The sequence below is a fragment of the Erinaceus europaeus genome (genome assembly GCF_950295315.1).
Source record: "Erinaceus europaeus chromosome 6 unlocalized genomic scaffold, mEriEur2.1 SUPER_6_unloc_8, whole genome shotgun sequence".
Classification (NCBI taxonomy): Eukaryota; Metazoa; Chordata; class Mammalia; order Eulipotyphla; family Erinaceidae; genus Erinaceus; species Erinaceus europaeus.
Window position 1 is genome coordinate 428,829 of NW_026647188.1, and position 19,306 is coordinate 448,134.

The following is a 19,306-nucleotide window of genomic DNA, read 5'->3' on the forward strand; positions in this document are numbered from 1 at the left end:
AGTGAAGAGTGCAGCCACACTTGAGCCTCAGCTCTGAGGGCAGAACCTTCCTGCCTGTGGTGTGGTGTTTCCAGGGTCAGTCAGCACACACAGTGCTCAGGCCCCTCTCCCCACCCTTGCTGAGCTGCCAGATGAGGACAGAGCTGCAGAAGCTCATGGGTTGGGCTAAGAGCAGAGGGGAGAATGACAGAGTGCTTCTCTCTGTCTCTCCGAGTTTGAAAGGAGCTTCAGGATCAAGCACTCAGTGCCTCTGCTTAGCCTGTGGGTGTCTGCCTACTTGCAAAGATCCAGGAGAGCCACCAGCAGAGACAAGAAGTCACTGGTTCTAGGCTGGCCCAGGAACAGCTTCGTGGTTACTTTCTCCTAAGACCTCCATCTTGGTTTTCCATGTGGTCGTGACTTTTACATTTAAAACCTTTTCATCTACTTGTCTGTAAAGCCAATGGCTCAAGCATGAAGCTTTAGTCTTTGTTATTCTCTCTCGTTCTCTTCTGAACATTAAAAGGGAAAAACAAAAGAAAACACGGGTCATCTGGCACAGTGTAATCATGCACAGGAGGCCCACAGATAAAAAAAGGAAATATGGACATCAGTATTTTGTGGAGTTGAACTTATTTCTTCCCAGTTTCTTGCACTGCAGGTCTGTGCAGCAAAACAAGAGTGGCATTCCTGTCTGGAGAGGGTGGAGAGGAAGAGAGTCAGACACCTATAGCACCGCGTCATAGCCCATGAAGCTTCTCCAGAGCAGGTGGAAGCAGGGAACGGAACCCAGGTCCTTGCTCTTGATAACATTTGTACTCTAATGGGTATACCACCTGCATGCTATGCAGTTGGTTTACTAGGGAAACTACAGATATTTATGTTTATGGGAAACTGTAAAGGCATAGGAAGCAAAAGGAATTCTTAGTGGCTCTACAGCATAAATATAGAAATAATGTTGCTTATTAAATTCCATAATGTTGATCAGGCTCTTCCTGATGTCAGTCATCATACTCCTTGTAAGGAAGTGAGTTTGAGGGCCAGGTGGCCATGTCCTGAAAAAGCACACACATTACAGTGCACAAGCACACAGGTTCAAGCCCCTGTTGAAGCTTCTGGAGTAGTGAAGCAGGCCTGCAAATGTCTCTGGCTCTCTCCTTCTCTGTATCCCCTCCTCTCTCAATTTATCTCTGTCTCTATCCAATGATACATAATTTTTTAAAAAAGGGAGTGAAGTTTACTAACTGGAAATTCCTACAAGAATCAAAGAAATTTTCTAAAAGCACGGGAGAGGCCCAAAGCCCTGTGTTCAAGGGAGATAGCATATGGCTCAGGGTGAGAGTTTCTACATGTAGTTTAGGGAGATATGAATGTGAACCCATCAGATGACTACAGTCTTGCAAAACATCATTCCTGGGGGCCAAGAGGTAGCACAGCAGGTTAAGCGCACATGGTAAGAAGTGCAAGGACCAGGTTAAGGATCCAGGTTCTAGTTGCAGGCTCCCCATCTGCAGGGGCCACGCTTCACAGGCAGTGAAGCAGGTCTGCAGGTGTCTGTCTTTCTTTCTCTCCCCCTCTGTCTTCCCCTCCTCTCTCGATTTCTCTATGTCCTATCCAACAACAGCAACTATAACAACTACAACAATGGGAAAAATGGCCTCTAGGAACAATGGATTCATAGTGCAGGCACCAAGCCCCAGCAACAGCCCTTGGGGGAAAAATAAAAAGTTCCTCAGCATAAACAAATAACAGTTTCCCTCAGTTAATTGTCATCCTTACAAATGGTGTTTTCACAGGTCCCTGTCCCTTATGATTTACTGAGGTAACCTAGAAAAAAATGGTAAATGTAAAAGGATCATTCAGAATCCCCTCAGGTACTGTATCTGGACTCACCATTTCATGGTCTTTTCCCACCCTTAAGGAACCCTTCCATCTGGAGCAGATGACTTCAGAGACCCCAGGGCAGCAGGTCTGTAAGGCCAGGCAGTAGAGAAGGAGCCAGCAGGGGAGAGGTGAGCCCCAGCCTTCCCAAAGTGCCTCCTCTGGGATGTCTCCCTTTCTGAAGCAGGATCATGACACAGGACCATTCGCATGTGGGGGGTGCGGGGGTTCAGGGAAGGTTACAGGCAGGGACCCAATTCTCATCCCAAGTCATTTCTAGAAAGGTATTTTATTTTGGGAATTGCTCTAGGTCAGTGTGGCCAACCCTTTTTCTGCCAGGGGTGACATGGATATTTAAGAGATAATTTACAGGCCCTACAATTATCAGCTTGAACATGAGCATTGGATGCTATGTGCTGACTTTGATTCCCAGATGAAATGACTCCCTGGGTCTCGTGTTGTCCACAGGCTAGAGGTGGCTTTTATTCCAGATGCCCAGATCCTGTCCTCCATGGGCTTCTCTGTAGGTGCATTGTTCTGTCATTAGAGCAGGACCTTTAGGGCCTGGGAAGACACCTTCCCCACCCCAGTGTGTGTCCAGTATCCTGGCCACCCTGGGAGCAGATGCACTGCCAGGCCTGTCAATCCATACTTGTAGTGGGGAACTCCCATGCACACAGAGAGTATTGGGGGGGGTGAAATGGACTGAGCACAGCCTGGGCTGAAGTGGCCTTGACTCAGCTAGAATGTGGCTCTGACCTCACTCCACTGACTTACTTCTCACATATTGACTGGATGTTTATTGTCAGGACTATTTGTTTTTAATTCAACAGCTTCATATTCCCCCATGATTCCATGTTATGCTTCTAATATTCCTACTACAGAAAAAAAAAAAAAAGATTTGATAAGCTTTTGCATCAGTGGAAGGGCAAAAGGCTCTCTTAGATAAAGCACTACCTTGCTTTTGTATGACAAAGCCTCAAGCCTAGACCCCCCATGTTGAAAAAAGCTTTGGCACCATCTCTCTCTCTGTCTCTCTGTCTGTCTATTTGTCTGTCTCTTCGCCCCTCTGTTTTTCTGTCTCTATCTTGAGAAAAAAGATCTTACACCAAGAATGAAAATCATATAACATACCTTTTATTAAGATGACTCTTACTTTATTAACATATAGTTCAGCTTTTTGTTCTTGTTGTTGTTGTCAATAATATTCTTACTTCACTGAAACCTGAGGAAACTGTACTTGAATCTTGCCTTAACAGATGATGAAGGATGAAGTTGCATTAAATTAACTTGTTTAATCATCTCCATTTGCCCTGCCCCTGCAAAAATAAAATAGACCATCTATTGTCATCAGTCACAGAAAATCAGAGTCTACACCAGGGCATGTCTATCTGTAATTAACAATACAGCTGAGCCTGACAGTCCTCGGGATGAGACTCCTTTTCTGACTCTGTGTTCTGGAGTCACTATTGTAAGATTGCACAAAGGCTCTGTTCCATCAAGGAATAGAGTGTTCTTGCCGAAAGCCTTTGTAAGGGACTATATTTGGGTTCCATTTTAGAAGTCTTGGGTCTCAGGTAGGAAAACCAGGATGCGTGTATCAACTCATCTATAAACAAATATTCCCATGATGATGTAGGAGAATCCCCTGATGTATTAAATAGGAGTTTGCTGTCCCCTCCTGTCTGTCCTACTGAGCCTCAGTAGGAAGTGGACCTGCCCCAGGCCCCATATTTAGCTGTCCTCCATTCTCTCCAAGCTTCTACTGAGCAGACAGGAACCTCCTCCTCTGCTCCTCCCAGAGCTCAGTGTCTTGTTCACAGGTGTCCTTGCTGATGGGCGAGTCCCCTGGTTGGGATTCCATGGCATTACCAGGAACTCCCAGGCCCTGGGAACCCTCTTGGATGAGCAGAACTTCTCCCCTTGTATCAGCAAGAAGCCACCCGGCAGCAATCCCTGTTCATGCAGATGCGCGTGGCCCTGGTGATACTGCGGTGCCCGTCCAAGCTGGCCCTGGGTGCAGCTCAGTGTCCCCCATCCGTGCGGGTCTGTAGTAGCCTGGGTGCCGCAGTGCACCACAGTACAGCGGGATGGCCCTGCATCGCCCCAGTTACATCTTCATTGCAGTGACTGGCTTCATAATATGTGTCAGTATCCCCTAGAGATGCCCGCTAGCCATATGCTGCTGGGCATTTCAGTGTATCTTTTCCCATTTGTTTTTATTTTTTTTATATTTTCCCTTTGGTTGCCCTTTTTTATTGTTGTTGTAGTTATTAGTATTGATGTCGTCATTGTTACACAGGACAGAGAGAAACAGAGGAGGGGAACAGACGGGGAAAGACACCTGGAGATCTGCTTCACCGCCTGTGAAGCGACTCCCCTACAGGCAGGGAGCTGGGGGCTCGAACTGGGATCCTTCAGCAGGTCCTTGCATTTTGCGCCACATTGGTATAGATTGCGCTGCATCCTGCATGAATAAAGAGATACTGCATACAGCTCAACCATGAGTCCCTTGTCATCTGTTACAAATCCACTGCTCCTGGAAGCTGTTTTTCACATTTCATTGCCCTTGTTGTTGTTGTTGTTGTTATTGCTATAGCTGTTGTTGTTGGATAAGACAAGAGAATCTTAAAGAGGACAGGAAGCAGAAAGGGGGAGAGAAAGACACCTGCAGACCTGCTTCACTGTTTGTGAAGTGACCTCCCACATACTCAGGTTGTTGTTTTCAACGGGCTGGCTTCATGGGCGGGTAACAGATGACAAGGGACTCATGGTTGAGCTGTATGCAGTATCTCTTTATTCATGCAGGATGCAGCGCAATCTATACCAAGCTAAGCTAAACTAACACAACTACCAACTCACAACTCACTAAAACGAACAATGTTGTCTTTATATACTTTACAAGTAGGGTGTAAACAAGATGTGACATACAGAGGGTAGAGAGAAAAGTGACTGGTGAAAATCAGGGTATGACAAGGAGAGGGGGCGGAGTAGGCAAGAATTCTACCACTGAACCACCAATGCCCTGGAGGGAGGGTGGTGCTTGTTAACAGAGGTTATGTAAATAGAATACAGTGTTATGTAAATAGAATGCAGTGTTAAGCAGGGGGTATTTAAACCAAATGAAACAGAAAAGGTTTTTAGAAGTAGAATTAGAAACATACCAACAACAGGTGAGGTTCTGGGGCCTCAAACTGGGATCTTTATGCCAGTCCTTGTGCTTTGAGCCATATGTGTTTTACCTACTGTGTACCACCACCCCCCAGTATTTGCCTTTAATGACTTTGGTGTACCTTACTAATAATGAGACTATTTCTCATATAGACTCAGATTAATAATTTGATCAGTTTTTTCAGAAATGCATTTCTTTAGATCATGCTCAGAGGTATATTTATCTTTTAAAATATTTTTTATGAGATGCCTGATTTTATATATATGGAGACAGAGGCAAAGGCAAGGACAGAGAAACAGAGACGGCATACCCAGCACCCATCTGGCTGGAATGATTCCCTAAACTCTCTCCCCTCTCTCCAACCAAGGAGATGTCCTCATCCCTACTCCCTGCCTGTCCTGGGACCCTCTGCCTAGTAATTACCACCTCAGTTTTTTGCCTAGTTAACATGAATTCTAGATCATTTGAGACATGGTCTCTACTCTTGAAAGTTGCTCACACTTTCAAGGCATTTACTCCTCGCCCCTACAATAAGGAGCACTTTGACTGCTATGTGGATACAATATATTTCCTTGCAAGAAAATATTTTAAACTATGATCCATATTTAAACTTGATTTGCAAAGAGCTGAATTTGCTAGAATATATATCTCTCATTTACAAGGAAACAGTCACACTGCAAGAAGAAATACAAGTGTTGACATTAGTCTTTTAAACATATATTGTTCTTATGCATTCAGTTAAAGAGTTACTGAAATCAGCAATGTTTACTCTCCAACCATAGTGAAGTCTGTGGAGCTAAAAGAATTTATATTTTTAGTTGATTCATTCTTTGTGAACCTTAGGGAAGCTAAAAACAAGTTTTCTTCAAGTAGATCTTGTGAAAGGTGGGTTGTAACTCCAGTTTTTTTTTTTTAATTCAAGGTTCCTGCACAGCATTAGATGTGTCTGACTTCTAAGGAAAATGAGACTCCAGACACATTGATGGGTAAGTGTCAAGATATTCTAAGTTAGGATGGTTAGATTTAAAATAGCAGTTCAAAACTCTCTCAATAGCTGCTGTTTAGTATTAAGCTTAATTGTCTTCACACATTTCATCCATCCTGACCAGCCCTTACTGTGGCACAAAAGTCAAACCTGACTTCCTAAAAGTTTTCTTTAATACACTGAAGAATATACCAATTTGTAAATCTTGGGAACAATATAGTTGTTGGGTCTTTCTATTCATTTTGTCATCACAGTGTAATTTGTTTTAGGTAAAATACTTAATTAAAATAATGAAAATAGAAAACAGGCATTGTACAATGTAAAGGCATCAATACCCCTGTCCCAAATTCACCTGTTCCCAGTGTCTTTTTCATCCCCTTTCCACATTTTCGGCTACATGTTCTCAGGAAAAAAAAAACACCTCAGACCTGCACCTCTGCACCTCTAGCCATGCTTGATGGTTGCTAGCCAGAGAGGTGAAGTCTTCTCTCTATTTTTTTTTCACCAAGAAGTGCTGTCTTGAAAAAATGTTTTGAGAGAGAGGCTGGGTGGTGGCACACCCATTTGAGAGCACATGTTACAATGCTAAAGGACTCAGGTTCAAGCCCCTGTTCCCCACCTACAGGGGGAAAGCTTCATGAGTGGCGAAGCTGTGCTGCAGGTATCTTCCTGCATATCACCCCTTTCCCTCTCAATTTTTGGCTGTCTTTATCCCATCAATAAATAAATAAAGATAATAAAAATTTAAAAAACATATATGTTGAGGGGGCTGGCGCTGTACCCTGTTAAGTACACATAGTAGTCAGCACAAGGACCTATGCAAGAATCAAGGTTTATCCCACTCCCCACTTCAGGGGGGTTGCTTCACAATAGTGGAAGCTGGTCTGCAGTTGTGTCCATCTTTCTCCCTCTCTCTCCACTCGCAATTTCTGTATTATCCAATAAAATTAAAAAATAGGCCGCCAGAAAATGTGGATTCTTATTAAGCCCAAGGAATAAATAACCCTGGAGGCAAAAAAAAAAAACAGGAAAAGAAAAAAAACGTTAATCGATTTATTCATTTACTTCACTAATCATGTCTTTCTTTCTTGATGTTTAAAGAAATACAGATTACACTCTCTATTCCTCACAACTTTTTATTTTCAGTATGGGATTCCGCTAGTCTATTTATTTATTTATTCCTTTTGGTTGCCCTTGCTAGTATATTTCTTTACAAAAAAGGCCCTTGTATTTCTGAGACTCCTTTCAAATGAGGTCACACCTCTGAGTCTACACAGAAGTATTTCTTGAACCCCGGTTCCATGGCAAAATGTCCTCAGCATTTGAACATAGCGAGAGGCTAGTGTTCAGGCTCAGGTGTTCATGTGCTGAACGCCTGCACTTGGTGTTTCTCAGACTGAGTTTCCAGCCCTCTTAGTGATGTGCATTTACAGTCCAAGTTAAATTCTCAAGAAGATCAAAATGGAAAGAGACTTTCCTCTCTATACCTCAGAAATGAGCTCCATTTCCCAGACTGCGAGCTAGAGCACTGTCAGAGGACTGTGAGCTGCTTAGTGCAGCATCCTCAGTGCCCATCTGCCAGGAGCCATTTCTCTGCTTAATAGATGATAAGCTTTGAGACAATGGAATCCCTGGAGACAAGTGTTAATTCCCCCCTGGGCAGGCCATTTTCCCTCAGGTAAACCATTTATCAGTAATCAAGTGAGTCAACACACAGTTTGGTTTCTGCCATTTGTTGCAAGGAACATTCTGCTTTGAAGTTTGCTCCCCCTCCCCCTCCTCCAGCATTCCCTCTCCTTCCCTAAAGCCTTATAATGCCTGTGAACACAATCAAATTTTGCAGCTTGATCAGAAACCTGTCTTGCTGTCGTTCTTCGTGTCTCGTGTCCCTTTCATTGTAGGTTTTTTAGGTTCCTAGCCCCTGTTCACCGCCCATCGGTCGGGGCACCCATCCAGAATGACGTTCTGCAACTTTCTTTCCTTCTCCTCCTCTTCCTTTCTCTACTCTCTCTCTTTCTCTCATTAAGAAATGAACCGTCCCACCTACAAAGGAGTCACTTCACAGGTGGTGAAGCAGGTCTGCAGGTGTCTGTCCTTCTCTCCCCCTCTCTGTCTTCCCCTCCTCTCTCCATTTCTCTATCCTATCCAACAATGACAACATCAACAATAATAACTACTACAACAATAAAAACAACAAGGGCAAGAAAAAGGAAATAAATAAATAAATAATTTAAAATGTCTTTAAGAAAACATTTTAGGAAAAAAAAAGAAAAAGAAATGTACCACATTTTTAAAACTCAAATCCACACCACAGCAAACTGTCTTTCTCTAATTTGGGAAGGGCAAGGGAAAGCAATCCTAAGCATGAAGTACTAGCCACTGTTTTTATGCACAGTTACTCCCTGTGTCAGCTCTGGCTTTGTACTTGGCTTCTGAGTTTTCAGTCCCCTGTGTTCTCTCTTTGGTGACTTCATGGGCTGGGAGGAGCAGTGGGATGGGAGCATAGAGCAAGGTGCCTGCTGTTCTTTTGTAGCCCTGACAAGGAGAAGGACACTCTAGGACTGGCACAGAGCTCCCACAGCAAAGTTCATTTTATTGTGTAGGAAGCCCCAGGTTCACACCCTAGGTGCACATCAGATTAGCTCAAACAGCACAGAGGGGAGACTCCATGATCAGTGGAGGCTTGCAGTGAGCCTGGATCTCTTATCTCAAAACCTCTGTCTCTCTCTCTATTTCTCTGCCTCCAGGGCTATTGCTGGGGCTCTGTGCCCTGCACTATGAATCCACTGCTCCTAGAGGCTATTTTCCTCTTTTGTTGCTCTTGTTCTTTATTGTTATTATAATAGTTTTTGTTATTGCTATCATTGTTGTTAGACAGGACAGAGAGAAATCTAGTGAGGAGAGGAAGAGAGAGAGGGCAGAGAAAGACATACACCTTCAGACCCGCTTCTCCACTTATGGGCCAGGGGCTCGAACCGGGATCCTTAGGCCAGTCCTAGAGCTTCACACCATGTGCACTTAACCTGCTGCACTAGCGCCCGGCCACCTTGTCTCTTTTTAAAGGATTCAAAAGAAAAGATCTTCTGGAATAGTGGGTCACAAGACATAGCAGTTAAGTAAATAATAAAAGAAAAGAAACATTTAAAGTCTCTTAGACTGACCTCATGTGTCAGTATAGTGAGCAGAGCAATTCCACACAATGCGTTGCAGTTATTTAATCACAGCAGCCATCAGTGTTCCTACCTTCATTTGTTTGACTCCTTAACAGATCTCTGTAAAGGAACAGTTTAGAAGGGCAATGCAAGTTTACAGGCAGTGGCATATCTGGTAGAGCGCACAGATTACAGTGCACAAGCATCCAGGTTCAAGTCCCTAGCCCCCACCTGCAACAGGGAACCTTGATGGATAGTGAAACAGAACTACAGGCTCCAGTCTATCTCTCTACCCCCCTATCTCTCCTCTCAATATCTCTTATCTTTATTCACAAGAAATAGTAAATCAAATCTTTTCTAAAGAAGGACACATTTAGTGTCAGAACTGACAAATAATCTGCCATAGATATAAAGCTCTCAATGGTATTGGGCATGGATGAGCAGGAGTGTTCTCAGGCAGGATCCTATCAGAAGTTACTAATGGGCCCAGGAGAAGAGCCCTCGTACTGCACAGTTGCCTGCTTTTCCTGTGCCAGATCCAGGTTCAAGCTTAATCCTCATCACATGATGGAAATAATTGTCAGTGTTGTGTTGCTGCTTTTCTCTCTCTCCCTCTCCCTCTCCCTATCTTTATCTTTCTCCCTCTCTCTCTGCTATCCTGTAACTCAGTGGAGCTGGTTACTGGCACCATGAATTCACTGGTCCTGTCAGTCATTTTCCTTTTTTTTTTTTTGTCTATTTTATTGAATAAAGATATATTGGAGGGGAAAAAAGAGAATAGAGAATGATAGACACCTGCAGCGTGTTTCATCTCTAAGCATGTTGGGAACTTGGACTCAAACCCAGATCCTTGCACATGGTCATGTGTGCACTCAGCCTGGTGCCCCACCTCCCAGCCTCTTGTTGTTATTTTTGATCTATCTCCCTCCTCTACTGGAAGAAAGACAAACCCAGTGCAATGTCACCCCAGATATCACGTAATATAAAGTTCCTATTGCACCCTGTACCAAGGGATGTCTGCATTCTAAGCAAGGGAACCTGGGAAGCCTGCTCCCATGGACTCAGCAATTTCTATGCCTGGGCACCTGCTTTCTGTAGGGTTTCCCTGGCTGAGTGCAGTGATCCTCCCACAGACACAGTGGCTCCATCCTGAGGCCCAGTGGGAGGACCTAAGGCACCATGTGGGCACTAGCTTAAGGTGAGTTGGCCCGATTTGTACCATTCTTCAGCCTGAGTCTGCATGTTGACTGTTCTCGCTGTAGGGCATCAACAAGACTGTGGATAGGAAATGAGTGAGCTGCCAACTATTGAGCTGCTGAGCCGGAGACCACAAGACTCCACTTCTGTCCCCATCATCGCAGAGCCCTGCCATCTGGAGCAGACCTCTGAGGAGAACTCAGGTCAGTGTGTCCTCAGGCCCAGACACTGAGTAGGAACCAGCAGGGAGCACTGGTGAACCCCAGCCATTCTGCAAGTGTCCCCTCTGGGCCCATGACTGCCATCCTGATGTGGCTCCTGACATTGAAAGCCACCTGTAGGGGTGAGGGGGTGGTACAGGCAGGGACCAAGACCCACCCACAGTCCAACTTGGGGACACTTCCTGTTGTGAAATCAGACCCAACTCACTGCTAGGGAGGGTGTTTATTTTTCCGTGGCTGTAGGTAGATAGTGGCTCCTCCTCTTTGTCTCTGGAGCCTCTCTCACACAGGACTCTGTCTCTGTGCACTGTGTCTCTTACCAGACCAGAGTGCAAGAAAGTGAAATGTATACATATCATAAATCCTCGCATTTCCCCTTGTAAAGGGCCCAGGGATTTGTACTCAGTCTTCATGCTGGGGAACATGTACTCTCTGTTATCCCAGATTCACCCTGGTCCCTTTTGGAATTTCTGAAAGCAGCAAGGTGTTCATCACCTCCTGTTCATGAAAGGCTCAGGCTGTAGCTAGAGGACCAACAAGTCCAGGCTCCCACAGTGGATTAAGTTCAGACATCACAGAATATTAAGGGAGCCATTGTGTTAAAACCTTGGCTGTTCAACTTCAGTTGAGAAGTCACTATAAACAACCTGTCTGCATTGCCTGTCCTGACCAGTCTGAACACTTGCTAGAGTCTGCTGGTGACTGGTAACTTTGCAATAGTTACTCAACTCACACAGGGTAGCAAAGGGTATTGATGAGGTGCTTTCTGGTCATAAATACATGTGGCAGTATACAAATATATATATATATATAGAGAGAGAGAGAGGAAGAGAGAGAGGGAGAGGGAGAGAGACATGAAGGAGGGAAGAGAAGGAAAGTATAAAAAAACAAAAGAAATGAGAACTAAGGAACAATCTGGCCCATTTGATGTCAAAGAGAGGAATCTGACTGATCCCCACTAAAGAGAGACCAGGTGGCAGTGCTGGCCTTGTGATTGCAGACAGATAGACACTGTGTCACAGAGGGACTGTGGGCCCTTTCCCACATTGGAAGCCCAGAGCGGGCCAGTCAGAGTCAATGTTACATTAGAAGCATTTGAATGAAATGTTGGTGTCAGGTAAGTTGAGACAGCAATGCCTTCTAGCTGTGGGAAATACACATACACAGACACACACACACACACACACACACACACACACACGCGCGCACGAGCGCGCGCCCAACTTAGGCACACACAGAAAGGAAATAAGCAGAGGAATTAAAAAACTGCCATGCAAAAGGAGACAAATAGGTCTCCAAAGTGATGAGTGCACAGGTGGGTCCAAATCCGGGAGCAACCCCGAAGGTTAACAGAGGGGAGTGTTTTAAATGCTTGTGGTCCATATACACAAGGGAAGTCTACTCACCCATTGAAGATGGAGAAATCATCCTCTTGCGTCCTGCTGTATGGAACTTCAGGTGGCCATGTTTAGTACCATTTGTTGGAAGGAGAAAGATGAGTATTTGGCAATCTCACTTATAGATGGAACTTAAGAAATAAGGAAGAGGTTCAAGGCCCTGGCTCCCCACCTGCAGGGGAGTCTCTTCACAGTCAGTGAAGCAATTCTGCCAGTGTCTATCTTTCTCTCCCCCTCTCTGTCTTCCCCTCCTCTCTCCATTTCTCTCTGTTGTATCCCACAACAACATCAACATTAACTACAACAATAAAACAAAAAGGGCAACAAAAGGGAATAAACCAATAATTATATTTTTTAAATGCCCTTTCCCTTCATTTAAAAAAAATTAGCAAGAAAAAAGCCAGATACATGGCAGAATTTAGACTGGGCTTGGCCTGTTGCAACAAGACCAGGCCTTGTGCTGTAACAGGAAGAGGAAGAGTGGGTGCTGGAGATACCCACTCTGCCCAAGGGTGGCAGAAAGGCTAAGATGGCTGTGGAGTCAGTGTGCAGGTGACTGTCAGAGACGGGGAGAAATTGTGCCCACTTGATAACTACTATTTTTAAATCATTCTTTCTCAAGTAGAAAAAAAAACTGAAAGGAATTTTGAAGATTAACAATAGGCTGTTTTGAGTTGAGGTAGATTCATAAACCAGTGTTTCAGAAATTGATATCTTCCCTTTTTCAAAATGTGTTGCAACACCTTGTCTTCCACCGGAGTCCACTGAACTCCCTGCACCCCATCTGCAGACTCTGGGGACTAAGCACTAAACTCTAGTTTTCCACACAAAGAACTTCTACTGTCCTTAATTTAAACTAGATTTTATGGACAGATGTTACTTTCCTAATTCAGGTGGCTCACTTATGTATTGTTAGGATTAAACTGAAGTTATGTAGAATACAGTTTTTAGATCAGTATATAGTGCATAGTAATAACCTCTCAGTCATTTATTTTTATTTCCCTAAATGTATTGTTCTTAATTTTACAAATACCTCATGTGTTTTAGATTTTGCCCATTTGGCTTTGGCTGGAATTCAATTACTCTGCCGGTCCTTGTCTCATCATCTAGTGGGTAACAACCTTTTCCAAAATGGGCCAGGGAGTGAGTTACTGTTGTTTCCTTTCTCTTAAAGTTAATAATACCGGGTGGGGGAGAGAGCATAATGGTTATGCAAACAGAATCTCATGCCTGAGGCTCCTAAGTCCCAGGTTCAATCCCCCATGCCACCATAAGCCAGAACTGAGCAGTGCTCTGGTGTTTCTCTGTGTGTGTGTGTGTGTGTCTCTCTCTCTCTCTGCATTGCTCTCAAAAAATAAATAAAATTAATTTTAAAAAAAAGATTAGAATACCATTCCAGGCACACATGAGAAAACTCCATTTATTCTGGACTATGAATGCCCTAACACAGTAAGGATTAATACTCTTCTGAAATCGCGTCTAGAAAGGTTTTGCAGTACATCTGGTGTCTCTGCTAGAATTATTTTATCTCCAAGAATTTAAAGTATTAACTTAGTGCTATTAGTCATAGGAAATATTCAAAGGCTGTAGCAATACAAAAACCATCCTTGATTAGGTAGCATCATGAATGAATCTCAGCTTGTAAGGAAGTGTGTATCTGTATATATACACAAACACATAGTTGTATGAGAAGTTTTTGCTAAGGAACTCAGTGTTCTAAGAAACATTTAAGATTGTTTTATGTACTGCATAATCCTGAAGTGTGAGGGCTTTATTTACATTTATGGTTTTTCATTCCATCAGTGAATGTCCCTCTCTAGTTAAGTGGAATTGAACTGCATTTATACTTCAAGCATTATTAACCTTGTGGATCTAGGACCTCCTGTATGCTTGATTTCACCACTTCTAGGCTGCTTTTTTCATTCAGACAGAGGGACAAGAGAGGTGAAGAGAGACAGATGGTGTACTGACTACATTCAAACTTCTCCTGGTCCATTCTCTTCCCATGTAGGGCCAGGGCCCAATTCTGGGCAGCCTGCTCTACTTGGTGAACTATGTGTGTTAAAGGGTTCATTTTCCACATTATTTTAAACTGTTTTTCACAGGTAGCATTTGCAAAACAGTGTCTTGGAATGAGGATAGGTTGACTTTAGATGCCAGTTATAGGCATAGCTGCTCTTTACAAATTAGTGAAAATTCAGTTTTCTACATCATGGATATTACTTTTCTTTATTATAAATTCCCTTTTCTTTATTATTCCTCACTCCTTCTCTCTGTCTCTCTGTATTATTTGCTTGTTTGTTTGTTTTACCAGAGCACTGCTCAACTCTGGCTCATTTTATGATGGTATGAGCTGCTGAGCCTGGGACTTTGGAGTGTCAGGTGTGAGAGTATTTTTGCAGAACCAATGTGCTCTCTACACCTGCTGGAACAGTGACTTCTTTGTGTCAATTTCTTCTCAAGAGAACATACCAGAGCATCATTCTGGCACATTCAGTGCTGGAACCAAATTCAGGATCCTCTGCTTGCAGGTCCTGCTTTCTGACTTCTGAGCTCCCTCCTGGGTCACAGTAATTCTGCTTTTAAAAACAACCAAAGCACCTCTGAGCTTTGCTTGTGGTCATGCCAGAGGTTCCACTGGGACTCCAGAGCCTCAGGCATGAAAACCTTTTGTATAACCACTATGATGCCTCCCAGTCGCTGCAGTTGTGTTTGCAAAATGGACTTGTAGCACCAAGGTTTGGTGCAGGGACCTGAAGGAGCAAGGAGCAGCCCTGAGTGCTGCCATGTAGCTGTTGTGAGCTGAAGCTGGGTTTGGAGGTTAGTTTACCATGTCAGGAAAGCTTCATGGAACTCATTGAGACACCTGTGCTTTTCCTCCCTTTATGATGCTTTCATCAAAGTCTAAGTGTTCTTTAAAGGAGGCTTGGTACTCTTCTCTTTTCAGACCCACTAGAATTCCTTTTGTCATGGTACTCTCAGCATCATGACTGCCATTGGTTTGAAGCTCATCAGTAACTCTTTAGAATCACTGCTGCTTGAATGTTGCTAACATTATGCTTGTTTACACTTGAATTGTGGCTTCTGGTGGGCAGAAGATGTGTGCTTTCTTTCCTCTCTCAGAGGAAAAAGTCGTGTCTGATACTATGCAGTTGTAAAATCACTAGTAGCCACAAACAACTTTTCATGCTTCTCTTTTCTGTTTTCATATTAGTATAAGTAGAGATTGCTCTGGCTCTGTGCATGTCTTTTTTCCTTCCCAAGGTATTTTCTGATTGAGTATGATATGTAGTTATTTTCTGTTGTTTTCATTTTTATAACTTACAGGTTTAAATTTATTCTGCTTTGCAATGGCACTTAGTCTTCCTGAGTTAAAACTGCAAAAACTGTTTTAAAAAGACCAGAGGCATAAAGGAGGAAAATGATAGTTATAACTAAATATCTTTTTTAACATTTGTATTAGGGATTTAGTAATGCTTTATAAGATTATAAGATGCACAGCCATGATGTGACACCAAACCTATTGCCAAAGTTCTGTACTGCTGTCCACAAGAGGAACAACCATAGTTTTCACAAAATCTTAGAAGTTAGCTTGGCTGCTGCTGTTTCTTTCACTTTTTTCCAAGTTCATTTGTTTCAGTTTTCTATATTCCTTGTCCAAAAGGACATGGTGCTATCTCTTTTTTTAAATTAGAAAATATTTTTCTATTAACTATATACCTGAAATTATTATTATTATTTATTATCACCAAGTTTATCAGTGGTGTGGTAGAATGAGTAATGGTCATTATTTTTCTGTTTTATGGGTTAGAACAGAGATAAATTAAGAGGTGATTGGGAAGGAAAAAAAGGAAGGGGACAGGTGTAGTGGGTTAAGAGCCCATGGTAGGAAGTTCATGGACCAGTTTAGGAATCTACGTTGGTGCCACCCACTCCCAACCTACAGAAGGGTCACTTTACATGGGGATGAAGCAGGTCTGCATGTGTCTGTGTTTCTCTCCCCCTCTCTGTCTTCTCCTCTCAATTTCTCTTTGTCCTGTCCAAAAACAATGACAGAAATAACAATAATATTAACTACAACAAAGATAAACAACAAGGGCAACAAAAGGAAAAAAATAGCCTCCAGGAACAGTGGATTTGTAGTACAGGCACTGAGCCCCAGCAATTATCTTGGGGGGTAATTAAATAAAAAGAGAAAAAAGGGAGAGATGGACTTTTAAACGTACTTCACCACTCATTAAACATTCTTCTTGCTGGTGGGGAGCAGGGGCTCAAACCCAGGTCCCTGTGTATGGTAAGAGCAGTGTCAGCTGTGTGCATCACCAGCCATGCTCCATTCTAACATAGTTATCTAGTTGTCTGTTTTAGGTTGGTTCCATATTTTGACTTACCAACTATATAGCTATATAAGCATAGCTGTGTGTCTTGAGATTAGCATACAATTTAATATTAGAAATTAAAGTGCATATATATGTTTTTAACAGACTATTTACTTATTATTGGACAGGGCAGAGAGAAATCTAGAGGGGTGGGGGAGATGGAGAAGGCGAGAGACAGAGAGGCACCTGCAGCCCCGCTTCACTGCTCTTGAAGCTTTCCCCACCTCAGGCAGAGACCAGAGGCTTGCACCTGGGTCATTGTGCACTGTAACATATGCGCTCAACCAGGTGTGCCACTGCCTGCACCCTAAAAATATAAATATGTAATTTATATTTTTAATGAGAGAGAAAGAAAAAGAAAAAACAGAGTACTGCTCAGCTCCAGGTTATGGTGGAGCTGATAATTGAACCAGGGACTTCAGAGCCTCAGGCATGAAAGCCTGTGACATGCAGAACCATTATGCTGGCTCCCCAGCAGGGACAGTGAAAGATAAGGAAGTCAGATGAGTGACATGCCTGGAGACAATCTGAGTATTCAAGACTATGGGAAGTTCTTAAAAATTGAGAAAAGTGGGCAGTTTGTGTATCACCCAGTAGAGCACTTAAGTTGCCATGTTGGTAACTTTGGTTCCAACCCCAGTCTCCACCAGCGAGGCGGGGAGGGGGGAAAGTTTTAGAAATAGTAGAACAGTTCTGCACCTCAGTTCTTCATCTTTGTCTCTACATACATTCAAAATGAATAAATAAAGTAAAGACAGCTGATTATGCTGTTAAGTCCTGTAGCTAATAAAAAAATGACATAAATGATATATAAATTATATATGAATAAAATAAATTAAATGAAGACAGCTGATAATGATGATAGAGTCCTATAGCTAATGAGCAGAAGCCACAGCATTAACAACAATGAAACATCAAGAAGAAAATGACACATTGGCCTCTAGAGGATTTCAAATATTATGAATAGGGTACAGAAAAAGTACAGGTAGTCAATAAATACATAAAAATATTACACTTGTTCATTTACTATCTAGGAGGTGCAAAAGAAACTCTAATGTTGATTGTATTTATAAGTAGCATAAAAATGTGCGTCACTATTGAAAAATATAAAAAAAAACTCCCATGCTCAGTGATTTGGGACTGAAATAATTGTTTCCATCTTTTTTTAAAGAAGATTTTTTTAAGGTGCATTTAAAAATTTTTTATTTATTTTACCTTTTGTTGCCTTTGTTGTGTTTATTTTTGTAGTTATTATTATTGTTGTCCTTGTTAGATAGGTTAGAGAGAAATGGACAGAGAAGGGGAAGACAGAGAGGGGGACAGAAAGCCACCTGCAGACTTGCTTCACCGCCTGTGAAGTGATTCCCCTGCAGGTGGGGAGCTGGGGTCTAGAACCCAGATCATTATGCCACTCCTTGCATTTCAGCCACATGCCCTTAACCCACTGCTCTACTACCCATCTCCCTGTTTCTATCTTTTTTATTGCCTTTCTGAGCTTTTTAACTTTTTATTTATTTATTCTTTTGTGCCCATGTTTAGTTGTAGTTGGTATTCTTGTTGATGTTGGATAGGACAGAGAGAAATGGAGAGAAGAGGGGAAGACAGAGATGAGGAGGGAAAGATAGACATCTGCAGACCTGCTTCACCACTTGTGAATAGACTCCACTGCACGTGGGGAGCTGGGATCCTTACACTCGTCCTTCTGCTTTGTGCCACCTGTGCTTTACCCACTGTGCTACCGCCCGACTCCCGACCTTAAACTTGTATAATTTTCAGGTGTGGTAGTAGTGTACACAGGTTTTCATTTTTTAACTATGATAAAAGCATATTCTGACATTTTAGAAATTTTGTACTTTTTATTTTGGAAAATGTGCACTTGCTTGTTTAAAAATGTCACTTCTCTTTGAAAGACCATTCATTGAATGTTATATTTTCTGAAGTTCTTAGTAGACAGTGTAGCACTAAATCATCCTAAAAAGAGAAAGGGCAGTCAGGTTGAACAGTGACCTTCATTTCCCCAGGAGGCCAGTTTTGACCTGTGACCTTCTGACGTGCACATGTTGCACAGATACCAGTGTCAGCATAATGAGTGGCTATTCCATGACCATTTGTCCCCACACTTGGCATCTGTCTGGGAAGTGCTGGGCTAAGGAGTAAAAGGCTAGTAGCTGAGGTCCTATGGTAGTAGAGGTGTCACCTTGAATTTTGCAGTGAAATGTACTGATCACAGTAATAGCCATCCAGAAATCGGAAATGCGCCATCTTTAGTCTCTGCTACTGTCTCCTCCTGGGCTGACAGCAGACTCAGCCATGTCCTTGCTCTGGCCCATGGAACATGGACAAATGGGAAGGAGGTAGAGACCTCAGTGGCTGTCTGGCTGTGGGAACTCTTCTTCCAGCATTGAAGAAGCACAGTGCCACCCTGTAGAGGCTTGGGGAACAGGCAACACACAGAAAGTAGATCCAGTTGAGCTGTTAGCTGCCTGCAGACACATGGGACCTCAGCTAATGTAGAGCTGCCCAGAGGAGGCCACCAAGGTTTCATCTGAGCCCTGAGCAAAGAGAGGGGTCATATAAGGCACAGAGTCAGGGATTGATATTTATTATAGCAATACAATCAACAAGAAGATACATTAAAAGATTCTATAACTACATACATACAGTGAAAGGAATAAGAGAGAGATTTCTGTGAAAAGACTCTCAAACTAGGATGTAAGAAGGCATCAGGGAAGATGACTCAAATGAAATGAGCTGGATGTGGAATGTTGACATTTTTCATATTGACCCCACTAGACAAACAGTTTAAAAGAACTGCCTAGTCAGAGGGCTTCATGTCTTCCACCAGGAAGTTTACACATAGATGCCAGGACTGAGAACTAAGTCAAAATCCTGCAAAGGATTAGGAAAATAATTGTTGTCAGTTGGATATCATAAACTGACAGG

General features: G+C 42.9%; 1 long non-coding RNA gene across 1 annotated transcript; it reads left to right on the forward strand.

Moving 5' to 3' along the window:
* Positions 1-1,972: 1,972 nt before the first annotated feature.
* LOC132536231 (uncharacterized) lies at positions 1,973-10,779 on the forward strand. The gene is made up of 3 exons (XR_009547890.1): positions 1,973-1,991; positions 5,955-6,018; positions 10,432-10,779. It is a non-coding gene; the product is annotated as an uncharacterized LOC132536231 (long non-coding RNA).
* The last annotated feature ends 8,527 nt before the right edge of the window (positions 10,780-19,306 follow it).